This window comes from Dama dama, chromosome 30 (genome assembly GCF_033118175.1).
Source record: "Dama dama isolate Ldn47 chromosome 30, ASM3311817v1, whole genome shotgun sequence".
Taxonomy (NCBI): Eukaryota; Metazoa; Chordata; class Mammalia; order Artiodactyla; family Cervidae; genus Dama; species Dama dama.
This window is the reverse complement of record NC_083710.1, coordinates 35,022,561-35,039,756: the sequence shown is the minus strand read 5'-3', so window position 1 is coordinate 35,039,756 and position 17,196 is coordinate 35,022,561. Positions and strand designations below refer to the sequence as shown.

The 17,196-nt window shown below is 41.2% G+C and overlaps 1 protein-coding gene across 2 annotated transcripts in view; it reads right to left on the bottom strand.

The window, feature by feature from the left end:
* The window catches only part of FLT1 (fms related receptor tyrosine kinase 1), a 200,122-nt gene that overhangs the window by 168,769 nt on the left and 14,157 nt on the right, over positions 1 to 17,196 (bottom strand). The gene's annotated exons all lie outside the window — the stretch shown is intronic.

Sequence of the window (17,196 nt, the reverse complement as noted above, 5' to 3'; positions counted from 1 at the left end):
TATATCCTACTATGCCAAATGACCTAAAAATATTCAAAAGTCCATTAACTTAGAACATAAATAAATTCAATCATGGTTCAAAAAACAACCATATTAAGAATATACAGTAACTTATTAAAATATTCAGGATTAAATATCAATGTCATCCAAAGTATATTTCTAATATTGAACCAACATGAGTCATTTGGTTATACAGGCCTGTCTGATCTTTTTTCTGAATACTTTTCCTGGATTCTAGACATAGTTCACTCATTACTTAAGCCATGATATTTTGGGCAAGTCATTTCTCTTTCTGAACTGGTTTCCTCATGTGGAAAACTAATTATAGAATCAAAATCAGTTTTAGAAGCCACTTTGCTTATCTTACATAATCTCCAAGTTTCCTCTTTAGTGGAACAGAGAAGAGGGAACTGTCCGTTCCTACGTGACACTTGACAAGTATATTTCGTGGGAATCATTGTGAGACTGTGAGATCAGCTATGAAAAAGTACATTAAAGTCAACATCTCCATACAACACGGCATCTCCATACAACATAATATCCCTTTACAACATGATGTCCCTTTACAACACAACATCTCTATACAACACAATATCCATCCATGGGATCTGCCATGAGACCCTGGCCAAGTCACTTCTCTCCAGATCTCAGTTCTCTTATCTGTAAGGCAGGAGACTGGACTGGATGACTCTGGGTCTCTGCCCATTTCTGCCATCCCCGGAGCCAGGATTCTTTGAGCCACTGGTGCCATAGAAGTTGAAATTCTGCTGAAGCTCTTGTTGACTTATCAGGAGACACCTCAATCAGGAGCTCTCTCCTCCTGCCCCACTCTCTCCCTCCTCTTTGCCCTTCTTTTACCAGCTTTTTCCTGGTAAAAGCAGGAGTTTGGGGCTCAGGATTAGCAGGGATAAAGGTCAGGAGGAGGTAGATGGAATCTAGAAAAACGGTGTAGATGATCTTATTTGCAAAACAGAAATAGAGATACAGATGTAGAGAACAAACATATGGACACCAAGAGAGGGAAAGGAGGGTGATGGATGAATTGGGAGGTTGAGACCGACACATATACACTCTTGATGCTTTGTATAAAATAGATGAACTAGCAAGGGCCTACTGTATAGCACGGGGAACTCTAGTCAGGGCTCTGCGGTGACTTGAACGGGAAGGAAACCCACAAGAGAAGGGATACATGTGTATATAGAACTGATTTACTTTGCGGTGCAGCAGAAACCAACACAACACTGTGAAGTCACTTTACTCCAATAAAAATTAATTTTTAAAAAATGGTCGGGGGAAGGAGAAAAGACATTCTCCGAGGGAGCGAAGTTATGTATGTGGAGCTGATCTTAGGGAATATTTTCACATAAAAAATCAGTTTCCAGCTATAAAACACAGGGAGCTCAGCTTGGAGCTCTGTGATGACCCCTTTAAGGGTGGGATGGGGGGAGGCGAGGGAGGCTCAAGCAGGAGGTGACATATGTATAATTATGGCTGATGTGCAATGTTGTATGACAGAAACCAACACACCATTGTAAAGCAATTTTCCTCCAACTAAAAAATTAAAACAATAAAATCAAAGATGGGGAAAAAAAAAAAAAAAACGCTTCTAAAGTGGAATCCAAAGCAGAAAATGGGATCTTGGACCTCAGGCCTGCACATGTCAGGTTCCACGGGGAAGTCTAGCAACACTCCCGAGTGTTGCTCAGGTTCTAATAGTGCAAAGAAAACGAGACTCGGTGACACACCCGCACTGGAAGCCTCACGTCTCCACGTCCTGAAGGCATGCCCTCAGCATTACTGAACACGCTGTTTCTTGGTATCCTCATATGTGAATCGGAAAGCTGCAGACACAGCGTGGGGACTTAGTTCTCTGTCGCCTGAGTGGCAGGCATGCTGCCTGGCACGTGACAGATAGACACCCCTTGTCACTGATACCTAGCAGAACCACGCCCCTGCCCCACTCCCATCAGAGAATGTTTTGCTGGGTATGTAACTACAACAAAGATATTAACATTATTTGCTTTCCTAGTGTTGCTGTTTTATTAAATATTTTAAAAGTCACTTTATAAAAAAGATTATTTTTTGAGGTGGACCATTTTTCAGTCTTTATTTGTTACAATATTGCTTCTGTTTTGTGTTTTTTTGGCCACGAGGCATGTGGAATCTTAGCTCCCTGACCAGGGATCGATCCTGCACCCCCTGCATTGGAAGGTGAAGTCTTAACTACTGGACCTCTGGGGAAGTCCCCGGTGTCACTTTTATATACAACAGGCCCTCGTATCAAATTACAACTGGAACAAATGGTTCAGTACCGACTAGACTTAAATTCAAACGACTGTACCATTGAGATCCAATTGGTCTATTAAATAACCTCACAGAACAGGCCAACAGATTCAGGTACCTAAAGAGAAATCTTGTCCCTTCCTCACCTTTGAGCTTCCTGAGGCAACAAGTAGCTCAAAATCTGTGACCCAGGAGAACACTGGGTCTTTCTAAAGCCACAGCCAGCAATTGATAACGCCTGCCCTGAAAAACACCCAGGCCAGGGCATGGAATGTTGAGGGTTTCATTGAGCAATTGTTTGTGGGTTGTAACAGGTCCACCCAAGCTTCCTGTGGAAAATTCTGGGCAATAAGTGGTAGGTGTCTCTGTGGTTTGTGGGCACATACATAGTGAGATTTCCCATCCAGGAGCAGCCAAGGGGAAGATGCCTTCCTCCTCCTAGCAGGAGGTGAGTCTTTCTTTTTTTTCAGTTGCTATTTTGGTTTTCAAATTGTGTGACTCTTTGCTCTGTGAGCGCCTAGAACACCAGCACTCCTGACCCTTGTCAGAGAGAACCTTAAGCCTTAAAGAACCACCCAAATTCCAGCAGAGAGGTGTCACGCAGAGAAGATTCCTTAAAAAATATGCCCTCCGCACGTCCCTCTCTGCTGCCCCCACTTCCGCCTCCAACCAAAAAAACAAAACAAAACAAAACAACCAACCTGAGTGATTAGCTAAGACACTGAGAGAAAAACAGCATTATGGGAAAGTTTGGGGGGAGAGAAATGTTGATAGAAATATTTTGCTATAGAATTTGGTTCCACTGACATAATGAATTTTGTACTTGGAACGAGGAAGCTAGAAAAAAGTAGGTGATTGAAAGAAAGGAAAGGAGAGGTATAAGGAAATGGTATTTTGAAGTAACTGGACACTTTGGGGCATCACATTCTTCAGTTAATAGGAAACTAGAATCTCATAAAGATGAACAGAGATGCCAAAACTACAGTTCAAAAGGAAAACCGACAAGGGAAAAGTGAGACACTTATTCCTCAACTGCTCTGAAATTTCAATAGGCTTTAAAACATTTCTTTGAAGCAGTTTAATGCCCTTACACCTACTTGTGTAATGAAATATTTAACTAATGTTTTTTGAGTATCTCTTGCATGTCAGACATTTTCCCCAACTCGATCGTGATGTGTATAAGGATATGAATATGCATATATTCCAAGATCCCACATCTTTCCCACCGAGGACAACTCTGTTTGCTCTGTTTATGAGTAGGTCAGAGTCACACTGTCCATTTAGAAATAAATCCACAGGATACTTCATTTCAAAGGGTGGAGTGCTATGACTTTACAATGGTCCCCCATTGTGAGGCTCAGATGGGGAGCAGGACTTTTCACTGTTTGCCAAGGTAGCCTAGAAGCCTGGTTTAAAAGTTATTGTCCCCTCAGAGAACTAGGTGGTCTGTGAACCATTGTTTTCATCAAAGTTAACAACAATAGAATCATGGGGGTCCAAGGGATCTCCTTATATCAGGAAAATAACTATTTAAATAAAACCAAACAGAAAACTCAAACAAAAAATGCAATCAACAATGTGAAAAGGCACTCCACTGAATGGGAGAAAGTATGTGCAAATCATATATCTGCTAAGGGGTTAATATCCAAAATGTATATTTAAAAAATCCACACACAACTCAATAGGAGAAAACCAAACCAATTTTAAAAATCGGTAGCTGCTGCTGCTGCTAAGTCACTTCAGTCGTGTCTGACTCTGTGCGACCCCATAGACGGTAGCCCACCAGGCTCTCCCATCCATGCGATTCTCCAGGCAAGAACACTGGAGTGGGTTGCCATTTCCTTCTCCAATGCGTGAAAGTGAAACGTGAAAGTGAAGTCACTCAGCTGTGTCCGACTCTTAGCGACCCCATGGACTTCAGCCTACCAGGCTCCTCCGTCCATGGGAGTTTCCAGGCAAGAGTACTGGAGTGGGGTGCCATTGCAGAGGATCTGAATATTTTCCCCAGAGACAGATGATCATCACACAAAGATGCTCAACATCATGGATCATCAGGAAAACGCAAATCAAAACCACAGTGAGATATCACCTCACACACAGAATGACTATTATCAAAAAAACATGAAATAGTAAGAATTGCAGAGAGGGTGGAGGAAAGGGAACCCTTGTGCACTGTTGATGGGAATGTAAACTGGTGCAGCCACTACAGAGAACAGAAAGAATTTTTCACAAAAAGTTAAAAATAGAACTATCATATGGTCCAGCAATTCCACTTCTAAATATTTATCTGAAGGAAATGAAAACACAGAAAGACATGCATTCACATATTAACTGCAGCATTATTTATAATAGTCCAGGCATGGAAGCAACCTCAGTGTCCACTGATGGATGAAAAAAGAAGACAGATGGGTCTATGTGCTCACTGGAATACTACTCAGCCACAAAAAAGAATGCAATCTTGTCATTTGATTCCATAAGGAGGGACCTTGAGGCCATTATGCTAAGTGAAATAAGTCAGAGAAACACAAATATGGTATGATCTCACATGTGGAATCCAAAAAAAAGAAATCAAGACAAAAACAAACTAAATGCAGACTGTGGAAATGGACTTCTGTCACATGCTTCATTATCAGGAAAAACTAGTAAGGCCAAGCAGAGTGAGCTAATTGCATTAAAAAGCTGATATGTGTACATGATCTTATGTGACCACTGACACTTTGTATTGTCCTTGTTTAAACAGTTTCCCTCACTGTTTGTCTGTTCTGTGTTATCAGGTAGATAGAAAGAGCAGAGAGCTTGACGGCCGTTAGACGAACACACCTTGGTTCCCCCATGATGACCTCTGGCAGGAAGCCCACGAGCAGACGGTCCGAAGATACTCCCCTCTTTCCACCTGCACTTCACTGGCAAGGTGGGATGCCTTCTTTGATCTCAGTGGAAAGAGGGAATAAAATTCCAAGTAAATAAAAAGGCTTTATTTTGCAACTAAATCAAAGCCCAAATGACTGAGACTCTTTCTTCAAAACTCTTCAAAGCTACCATGATGGACACTGGAAGAGGGAATGCCGACCTCAGGTCATCATGAACCAGACAGCCTTGCCCGTCACTGTTAAGACTGGGAGATGGCTCTTATATAAAAAGTGGCCGAAAAGTATCTTTAGAATACCACTCTTTTTATTTCTCTAAGTAATAATAGTGCTTTGATGGGTTAAATGCAACTTCTAGACAAGCTCCTTAGCCCCTCTTGCTTCCAGACAGCCCCTTACTCCTACTATACTGAAATCAAAGGGTTGTTCTCTATAAGAAAGGGGCCTTATTCAAACAGGAATCATGAAACAGCTATGTTTTTCCATTTTTGATTAAGAATGTGAATCCTCCCAGCTCTACTACTAACTAGCTCTGTTGTGGCCAAGAGGAAGTCACCTTAAGCCTCAGATTCCTCATTAGCTCACAGAGGTGGCTGGAGTTAGGTTCTGACAGCCCCTTCCGGCCTAAAAAGCCAGTGATTTTGATATCCACAGTAGTTAATAGCAATGTACAAGTTAGAAACCACATTTTTAAAAACATAACTACTGGAAAAACAAATAACCCATTTTAAAAATAGATAAAGGATCTGAATAGACATGTCATGTGCCAGTCAGCAGATGAAAAGATGCTGGAATCCATGAGGAAAATGCAAATCAAAACCACAGTGAAATACCAATTTCACACCCACTTGGATGCTTCAACTAGAAAAAAAAATAGTAAGAAGTGTTGATCAAGATATGGAGGAATAAAAGCCCTTGTATATTGCTGGTAGGATAATAAAGTGATGTAATCGTGTTGGAAAACAGATGGCAGTTCCTTAAAAGGTTAAACATAAGTTAAACCTATGACCCAGCAATTCCACTGTTAGGTATCTACCCAAGAACTAAAAACATATGTCCACAAAAAAACTTGTAAACAGATGTCCACAGCAGCATTACTCCTAATATCCAAAAAAAGTGGAAACAACCCCAATGATGGATAGATAAACAAAATGCAGTCAATCCATACAACGAAACCCTATTTGGCAATAAAAAGAAATAAAGTACAGAGACATGCTACAACATAGATGACCCTAGAAAACACTGCTGGGGCACATGGAGCAAAGGCCTGGTGGGGACGCAGGGAGAAGGCAGCCGGCTTCAAGGCATGGAGGGAGGCCTCAGGAGAACCAAAACCACTATACTAAGTAAAAGAAACCTGTTACGAATGGCCACATATTGTTTGACTCCATGGACATCCCATGTCCAGAACAGGCAAATCCATAAAGACAGAAGACAGGTGTCCAGCTGGGGGAGAAGGGAACAGGAGTGACTAATATGGGAGCTTCTTTTTGGGGTGAAAACATTCTAATATTAGATAGTGGTAATGGTCGTTCAACTTGGTGACTATACCAAAAATCACTGACTTACACAATTTACAATGGTTTGTTTTATGCTATGTGAATTTTATCTCACTAAAGCTGCTTTTGAATAACTGTGGTGCTGGAGAAGACTCTTGAGAGTCTCTTGGACTGCAAGGAGATCAAACAAGCCAACCCTAAAAGAAATCAACCCTGAATGTTCATTGGAAGGACTGATGCTGAAGCTGAAGCTCCAATACTTTGGCCACCTGATGTGAAGAGCCAACTCATTGGAAAAGACCCTGATGCTGGGAAAGACTGAGGGCAAAAGAAGAGAAGGGCAGAGGATGAGATGGTTAGCACCACTGACTCAGTGGACACGAATCTGAGTAAACTCCAGGAGATAGTGAAGGACAGGGAAGCCTGGCATGCTGCAGTTCATGGGGTCACAAAGAGGCAGACACGACTTAGCAAATAAATGACAACAACAACAAAAAAACAAAACTTATGACAGAAATAATCACAGAGTTATGTTGAACATTGAGCTATTTTGAATTTTTTTTCTATGTATAACCTCATCAGTGTTCAATTCTGAACTTTTGTTTCTCTAACTTACAGCTTCAGAGGGCTAATTTTAGAAAAATAATTTTCCTTCTTGTTCTAACACATTGTTTCCCCAAATTGCAATTCTTTAATGTTAATTTAAAATTGCTTCAAATTGCATATTTGGAATTTTAACTATTTAAATTGTAATTTTAACAAATTGAGTCACACAGAAAATTATGTCACTAGAGCTCTTGGAAGAAATCTACTGGTATTTCCTTTTATAGTAAAATGACTGATTTCTAATATATTTGTTTTTAATGCAAAGCTTCATATATCAGGTTCATTTTAAATGAGATGCATCTGTCTTTGATTCTGCATACCACGTTTTCAATAGTACATAATCCTATGTGATAAATGACCTCTTTATCTAAATATGAATCCCCAAGTATCATGTTTCTAAAATTTGATGTTAAGATCATGAGCCTTTACCAAGGTTATGTGAGGTTAATTAAACATAATTCATAATAAAAGAAGACTTTCTTTCCTCAAGATGTAGCTTATTAAAAGCTTAAGTCTCATAGATTAAATCTCATAGAATCTTTTTGGTTGGTGGCAGGGGTGGGGAAAAGGTGAAGAATGCAGTTGCAAAATTTCCAGAAACTTCCAAAACTTTTGTTTGAGATGCTAATGCCTACAGGGTTCTAATAATTAATAAAAAAGTTAACTCTTGGTCTTAATTTCTGTGTCTTGCCTCTATTAAAGTATTTGTTAGATAATACGAGGAGTCCTTTATAACTGATCACACTAGTTAGAATGACTCTTAAAGATTACACCACCGGGGTAGCAGACAGGCACACACACTACTGAAGGCCATCGTAAAGTACATTGTTCTGTCACCTCTAGCATGATGGGGAAAGACCAGAGGGCTCCTGTTCTGTCTACCTAGAGACTATATCAAAATGGGAATGGCATGGGAATTTGTACAACGGCAGCATAACTCAAGTGAGTCCCACAGTGAGAAGCAATATTGGTTTTTCAAATGTTATTTTTCTCCCCAAACCAACTGGCCTTAAATCAAGGAAGGATCTAAAGAAATGAAAGGGTGTTTATGTAAATGTGTGCACACACACAGAGCCAGATGCATGTATGCACACGCCTTTTTCTCTGGGAAGTTTGTGTTAGGTGTGGTGGGAGGTTGGGGTAGAAACCAGAGGGTCATGGTGTATGTAGCTACTACACCTTCAGTCTTAGGCACACAGAACTCCTTTCACGCCGGGAGTCAGACACTGACCTGTGCTCAGCAACAGCCAAAGCTCTGACTCACTGCTGACTAATCCCTGGCGGAGATAAGACTGTGACTTTTAGATGGACAAATACAGGGTATTTTAGATTACAGTAACTGCATTATTGATCTTCCAGGTCCACAAAAGGATGGAATGGTTAGGGAGCTGCTACCATCAATGATACACCTAATTTGTAGAAAGTCTGTAATCCCAGAGGCTATTTTCTTTTTCATCTTTACATGAAACTATTTTATCACAGGAACCCACAAAAAAGAAATCACTGGCTTCTTGCTTTAGAGTTTCTGCTACCCAATGTTATCCCTAGATCATCAGATTTGAAATATAAACCATATGATCTCCATGCCTTAATAGAAAATCTAAAAGTTATTTCTATAGCATTTATGTCTTGAATTCAAGTGTAAAAAAAGACAAGTGAAAAAAATCATTTCATTTCAGTAGTGACCACTGACACAAACTTATACAGATGTTTATTTGAATAATTTGTTTTAAAGCTGTCTTACAATTTAGGTTTTTAATTGTCAGTCAGCAAAACCCATCAATAGCCTTCCAGCACAAGGCACCCCATAGTATTAGATCCTGAGGTGGCCAAGGTCTTCATTCCATCCATGCACAGCTGATGGACTTTACTCATTTGTCCTTAAACTCTATAAACGTCACTGAAAAGAAAAAAATTCTGCATGGTTTGAGACGTTTACCCAAAGTCCTCCACTGACATGGACATTCCTACCGTCAATGTTTACGAGGGGCACATCTTCAGGGGTACCTCTCTGAGCTTTTTACTTGACACTGGCTTCTCGGAGGGTCATGGTTTAACAGGGCGCATTCATTTATCATCAGGCCTGTCACCGGCTACCATCAGGAGCCTACCCTCCCCATGACCTGTACCCAGGCCAAGCTCCTTTTCATGTGACATCAGAGTTAATGAAGGTTGGTCAGTGAGAAATCTCCTGCTGGCTGAGGAGTTACCTTTCTTCCCCTGAAACGCGCTCCCACACCGATGTCCTTTCATCACGTGAGCCCATACACTGCCTCCCCAGAGCTGTCTAAGGAGATGTCACTTCTATTTACCATTCGATGTCATGGGAGTTATCTGAGAGGCGGGGAGCAAGGGTCAAGATCTGGTGGACGGGGTACAAGACACAGCTCGCAAAGCACTCAGAGAAGACGGTAGGCTTTCCCTTGCCTGCACAGAAGGAGAGGAACAGAACCAACGCTCTGAGCATGCAGAGAGGAAGGTTTAGGGGGAGGGCTCGGCACGGCTGCTGCTCTACCAGCGGCAGGAAACGCACTACACGTAAAGCAGACAGCCTGGCAGCCCCTGCTCTTACCCAGTGTGGCTGTTCAGAGACTGTGGGAAAACTGGTGATGACACCTCTCACACTTACAATCACCACTCATATTATGCTATCATTCATGTCGATTTACAAGGTATTTCAGGCCAGGCTATATTAATTTTCAGGTTATAAACCCCTGAAAAGCAGACTGCTCAGTAGAGACGCTATTTCTTTTTCTTTTTCCAATGTACTAATTTTTAATTGGAGGATAACTGCATTACCATATTGAGTTGGTTTCTGCCATTCATCAGCATGAATCAGCCATAGGTATATATATGTCCTCTGCCTTTTGAACCTCCCTCCCACTCCCATCCCACCCGTCTAGGTTGTCACAGAGCACCTGTCTGAACTGTCAAACAGCAAGTTCCCATTGGCTATTTTACATATGGTAATGTGAGTTTCCATGCTGCTCTATCCATTCACCCCACCCTCTCCTTCTCCTCTGTCTGCTCAAGTCTGTTCTCTCTGTTCTCTGCAGGAGCAGCATCTCCACTGCTGCCCTGCAATTGGGTTCATCAGTACCATCCTTCTAGATTCCATACATACGTGTTAATACATGGTATTTGTTTTTCTCCTTCTGACTTACTCTACTCTGTACAATATGCTCTAGGTTCATCCGCCTCATTCAAACTGACTCAAATGTATTCCTCTTTATGGCTGAGTAATATTCCACTATATATGTACCATAATTAGATAAACATTCATATAATGTACAAATACTTGGCTTACTGGAAACAACCAAAATTTTCCTGTTGTTGTTCATCTTTCATCAATTGGTGGATCCTGGAGCACAGGGAGCAAGTTGCATCATTAGGCATGGTTATCATATTAATAAAAGGCCCTAATATTAGCCTTGTAACCTCTGAATGGCTTAGGATTACAAGTTTCAGTTCGGCTAAAGGTATCCTCCATATTACTCTTTTTAAACAAACAATTACTAGTCTGGGAGCACAGGACAGTATGTACACAACCACAATGTAAGATCGAGAGTCTTCCCTAGTCCATGTGGCATTAGGACTATGCTTTGGTCTACCACCAAACATCTTACCAAATACTCTGTGCATTACTGTCCAGTGCCAAAGTTCTGGGCATCTATGGAGGCAATGGCAGCAGGGTCCCTGAATTCAAGGGCTTATTATTTACATGGTTCCCTCTGGGTTCCTTTAGAAAGGAAAGCATCACAGAGAAGATCTGGGAACTACTTTACTGATTCAATATAGGAGTTTGCCATAGAATGGCTAAAGTTTAAGGATGGGAATTAGAACTTTAAATTTTAGTTGAGCCATTGTGTACAACTTATCATGTAACACTATAGTCCTCAGGTTCATACACAGGTCTTTCTGGAAAAAATAGAACATATCATGGAATGCTGTTGTTGCTTAGTCGCTCAGCTGTGTCTGACTCTTTGCAACCCCATGGACTGCAGCCTGCCAGGCTCCTCTGTCCATGGGGATTCTCCAGGCCAGAATATTGGAGTGGGTTGTCATGCCCTCCTCCAGGGGATCTTCCCAACCCAGGGATCAAACCCAGGTCTCCTGCATTGCAGGCAGATTCTTTACCAGCTGAGCCACTGGGGAAGCCTAAGAATACTGGAGTGGGTAGCCTATCCCTTCTCCAGGGGATCTTGCAAATCCAGGAATTGAACCGGTGGTCTCCCACATGGCAGGTGGATTCTTTACTAGCTGAGCTACCAGGGAAGCCCAAGAATGCTACTAACTATAAAAAACATATATCAGCTGAAGTTTTAATTTCAAATCCAAAATGATGCCTTAAAATTTTTGTATCATACGGACTTCCCTGGTGGTCCAGTGGCTAAGACTCTGTGCCCCCAGTGAAGGGGGCCTGGGTTTGATCCCTGGTCAGGGAACTAGATCTCACATACCACAACTAAGAATGTGAGTGCAATAACTAAAAAGCCCACATGCTACAACAAAGACCCTGTGAACCTCAACTAAGACCTGGTGCAGCCAAATAATTTTTTAAAAATTACATCATAAAATGAAGAAAGGCTGGCAGGCAGGCAAGTATATACCTTAAACTCTACCTGAAAAAGCAGAAAATGCTGTTATTCCTAACTCAAAGTTTGGTCCATGCTTTTTATACATTGACTTTCTACCTTCTTACAAATAATGACACACCACTTGCTTTTCATATAAAAACAGGGGAGAAATAAAATGAGATTGGAAGGCTGAGTGTGATAAAGTCCTGATGTTAATTTCAAGCTTATTCCAATTGTTTCTCAAGTCTAAACTACACAAAACTCATTTTTTCTGGAGTTCTTTGGACTGTCTATAAAGGAGGTGTTTTATAAATTCACTCACTAAGAGAAAAGTTGAGAGATCGCCGTCTTTGTTACCAATAACATATACAAACCCTCTGACCCTTGAGATTTAAATGGCCAAGAGTGTGCAATAAAGTTATCCATCATAGGGGAATGGAGGTTTTGAAAGCTGTTAGCATACTTTTCTAAGGCTCATTAAACACTGTCCTTGACCATTGTGTTTGTTGTCAAAATCAGTTTCCTTCTAAATTAAACAATTTGGAATACAATTGCTTTTCATTACACATATTTTGGAGATTAATCCTGCATAGACAATGTGGTGGGTGCATTGACTGAACAGTTCTTTTCAATTCTGCTTTGCTTTAATTTTCATGTTTTTTTAAGACTCAATTTACATAGTAAATATAGGTAATAGCTGGCCTTCCTAAGATTTTACAAATTTCAAAAAAATTCTTTATCTCAGGTGGAATTAATGTTATACAAGTTTTGCTGACAGCCAAGCTTCTGGAAGGAAAAGGAACCAATTAAAAGCAGTATGTTGCCACTGGAAGTATCTCAATTTTAAAAGAAATAAATTAACTGAAGCCTTTTCACTCCAATATGTGATATTAGAGTCTTCCTTACAAATATCCATGAAAGACTTTAAAGTTATTTGCATCCAAAATCTGAAGAAAATTGGTTTTCATTTTTGGGGCATTTTTACTCATACAATTGCACTAGTTGGTATAGAATCTGGATCTTTACTATCATCTAAGATATCACACACCTGATGGAAGAAAAAAATAAAACCAAACACTGATTTCTATTATCAGTTGGCCACTGACCTAACAGGCTCTAAGTGTGTATGCGTGTGTTCAGTGGGTCTGACTCCTCGCAACCCCACCAGGCTCCTCTGTCCATGGATTTTCCAGGCAAGAATACTGGAGTGGGTTGCCATGCCCTCCTCCAGGGGATCTTCCCAACCCAGAGATTGAACCCTCGTCTCTTGCATCTCCTGCACTGGCAGGTAGATTCTTTGCCACTGTGCCAACAGGTTTTACAATAACTTATGAATCAGCTCATTCTGAAGGACAAGACCAAAACCAAGAAGCAGAAGTTACATGAAACCAAAGGAAGAACTCTGAAGAGAGGGAGGTCCCCAAAACTGGAGCTGTCCCCACAAAGTGAAACCACCAGCCGGGAGATGAAACTGATGCAGCAGGTTAAGGGTCAGACTCGCATCCACGATTCCAGGAAGCTGGCGACGCATCACCCTCATTCATGTCCTTTTCTCATCCCTTTTACAGTCAGCCAACTCTGTTTTCTTCCCCTACTTCTATCCCCAGACACCCACTTCCTCTCACCCCATCATCTTGAGGCTCTCTCTGCTCTACAACCTCAGCATTTATTCTTCATTGAATATTTCTAACATATTCTACTTGCATTCCAGTCCCCTATGATGAAAAGGCATCTTTTTTGGTTTTAGTTCTAGAAGGTCTTGTACATCTTCATAGAATTCAACATTCAAAAAACTAAGATCATGGCATCTGGTCCCATCATTTCACAGCAAATAGATGCAGAAACAATGGAAACAGTGGCAGACTTTAATTTTCCTGGGCTCCAAAATCACTGCAGATGGTGACTGCAGCCACGAAATTAAAAGACACTTGCTCCTTGGAAGAAAAGCTATGGCAAACCTAGCATATTAAAAAGCAGAGACATTATTTTGTCAACAAAGATCTGTATAGTCAAAGTTACGGTTTTTCCAGCAATCATGTATGGATATGAGATTTGAACCATAAAGAAGGCTGAGCACTGAAGAACTGACGCTTTCAAACTGGTGTTGGAGAAGACTCTTGAGAGTCCCTCAGACAACAAGGAGATCAAACGAGTCAATCCTAAAGGAAATCAACCCTGAATATTCATTGGAAGGACTGATGCTGAAGCTGAAGCTCCAATACTTTGGCCACCTGATGAGAAGAGCCGACTTATTAGAAAAGACCCTGATGCTGGGAAAGATCAAAGGCAAAAGGAGAAGGGAATGACAGAGGACGAGATGGTTGGATGGGATCACCAACTCAACGGACATAAGTTTGAGCAAGCTCTGGGAGATAGTGAAGGACAGGGAAGCCTGGCGTGCTGCAGCCCATGGGGTTGCAAAGAGTCGGACACGACTGAGTGACTGAACAACAGCAACATATCCTAAGAGAAGGATACAATAAAAACAAGACAAACAAGGTCACTTCTTTAAAGGCTTTATAACTTAGGATGGATAACAGATAACTAAGTATATATGGATGGATATAATTTTGTACTTATAAATTAGTTATTTTACAAATGTAAAAGTACATTATGTTAGTGGATGTTTAGAGGGAAATGTACCAGAGTCGGGGGAGGGCATTGAGCCCTGGGAGTGAAGGACTCTCTCAGAAGAATAATGTTGAAGCTAAGAGCAGAAGAATTAGTGTGTATTTGCTGAAGGAAACACCAGGGTCTCTTTCTGTCTCTCCTTCAAATCTGCAAACTCTCTGAAACCCATCTTTACTTTGCACACAATTGTTTTCTTTTATCAACTACTCTTAATTCTCTTGCTTCTAAAGCTCTGCTTTCCTTGACCTCTTTGCTGAGAAGAGAGAACTCTATTGTCTCTTTCCAATGCCCTGGTTTAGGCTTTTTTTTTTTTTAAAGTCTGGGGTCTATTTGACTTCATTTGCTACTGGGGAATAAAAGGCACAAGTGAACATTCACTGGAAGATATGCCTAGGTCACACTGTGCTTTTTGAAATCATGGAAAAGACACGGGATGGATGCTGAACAAGGGGAATAAAAGAAAATGATTGGATATGATCAGTTTGCTGTTGTTCAGTTGCTCAGCCATGTCTGACTCTGTGACTCCACAGCCTGCAGCATGCCAGGCTTCCCTGTCCTTCACCATCTCCAGGAGTTTGCTCAAACTCACATCCACTGAATCAGTGATGCCATCCAACCATCTCATCCTCTCCTACCCGCTTCCCCTCCTGGATCAGTTTGGCTGGGACTTAACTTGTCCCTCCTCATCTCTTTTCCTAGTCTACACCATGGATGATCCAGAGCCATGGGGAAATGGTTTTCAACACAAATGTTCTTATCCCAGATGGCGAAAACAATGGCGGCAATCATAGCATCACCTTTATGTTTAGATTGCACTGATGTACCTACAAATTAAGGTTCCCAATCAACTGTCTTCTGTGTTATTTGGGAAGCCTGACCAGCTGAGATTCACAGCTGTGAAGATGAAGCAGAAACCAGCCCTTCTTCTTGAAGGGCTTTCGGCGCTGAGCGGCCCCTTAGGACTTAGGACATAAGTTACTGACTGGATTAGGTGAACACCACCACGCGTTCAAGATTATCTAAGTCAACAAATGGAGATCATCTCAAAGCTAGGTGCCCTTTGTTTTTAAAGGACACATTTTTGAGTACAGGGAGCCATGAATTCTTCACAAACATAAGTGAGTCATTTCAGTAAAATCCAGTTCACATCACAAAATCACTTACTCAAGGGTCAACACGTAGCACAACAAATACAACCATGTTCCCATCTTGAAATAAAATATAATGGGTGAGTCGACGATAATCGCTTGAGCAGATTTTAAGTGAGTATGTTAAAAATGCTCTAAAATAAAAGACTCCTCCATGCATGCCAGATTCACACTGGAGGTTGAACATGAACCTCAGAGGATGACTGGCGGTGAAACGGACATCAGGAGAATTAAATTCAATATGGTCTGTGCTTTCTCTTGTGAAACTAGAGCAGAAGAGATAGCGTTCCAAGACACTGTCAGAAAACATGTTTCTTTAAAGAAATTTCCCCTCCCAAGTTTGGACTTGCTCTTCCAAAATGGTGAGTGAATTACTCCAGCTAAGTGATCCCATGCCACCTGCTTGCCATAAAGCACACTAAAAATCAACAACTCTGTTTCTACTCTTCAGAATTTTACTACTCCTCTCTACTTGGATATAGAATCACTGCATTTAACATCCAGACCGAAAGGACTAAAGTACAAATTCTTGAAAATTAGCTTGCGTAGGAGTTTCCTGTATTTCAAAGTGGCTTTGTGTGGCAAATGCTGGACTTAAGTCATTTTTCACTTACCAGCTTTGAGAACAGGAAATGGGGTAGGGAAGTGAGTGGTAGAACCACTTCTAATCTATACACCAACAATATGTGTCAAATATTCCTTCACTGCAAGAAGCTGTAGGTCCACAAATTCCAGTCTAGGGTGATACAATTACTCAATTCCCATACTACACCCGCCCCCGCCCCCCCTCCCCCCCCCCCCCCCCCCCCCGCCACCGCCTTCTCTAGTTCTAGCAGAATTCCCTATGGAGAAGATTTCAAAGCTATAAAACTTTCCAAATAACAACAGAAAACAAAAATCTGATCCAGCAGGAGACCGTAAGTGGAAAAGAGAGAGTTTTCCAGAAAGAAAACAATACCATTAATCACAGAGGAAATGCTATAACACAAGTTCACATTGCCTTTTAAAATTGTTTGTTTGCAATCCCCTCCAATATATGGCTGCCTCTCTGTCTGTTTACATATATTTTCAGTTTCTCTAATGCCAACTTAGAAAAAGAAAACCATCATAAAAATCCAACAGTATATAGGTCACCCTCCTTACAACTTTCATCCAAGCCATGCAGCCATTTGATCACACTTTCTACTGTCTCCTTGGAACAAGAGATAAAACTCCTCTCTAGGTGGCAGAACGGGATTTTTTTTTTCTCAGATTCGAGTAAACATGCTCATATTCTGGTATCAAAATATATCCCTCTCAGTGTGGAGAAAGGGAATTCTCCTACACTACTTGGGAAAGTGAGTTGGTGCAGCCACTAAGGAAAACAGTGTGGAGGTTCCTCAAAAACTAAAAATAGAGTTGCCATATGATCCAACAATCCCACTCCTGGGCACATATTCAGATAAAACTATAATTTGAAAAGATATGTGCCCCTATGTTCACTGCAGCATTATGGAGACTCAGACAGTAAAGAATCTGCCTGCCATGCAAGAGACCTGGGTTTGATCCCTGGGTCAGGAAGATGCCCTGAAGAAGGGAATGGCTA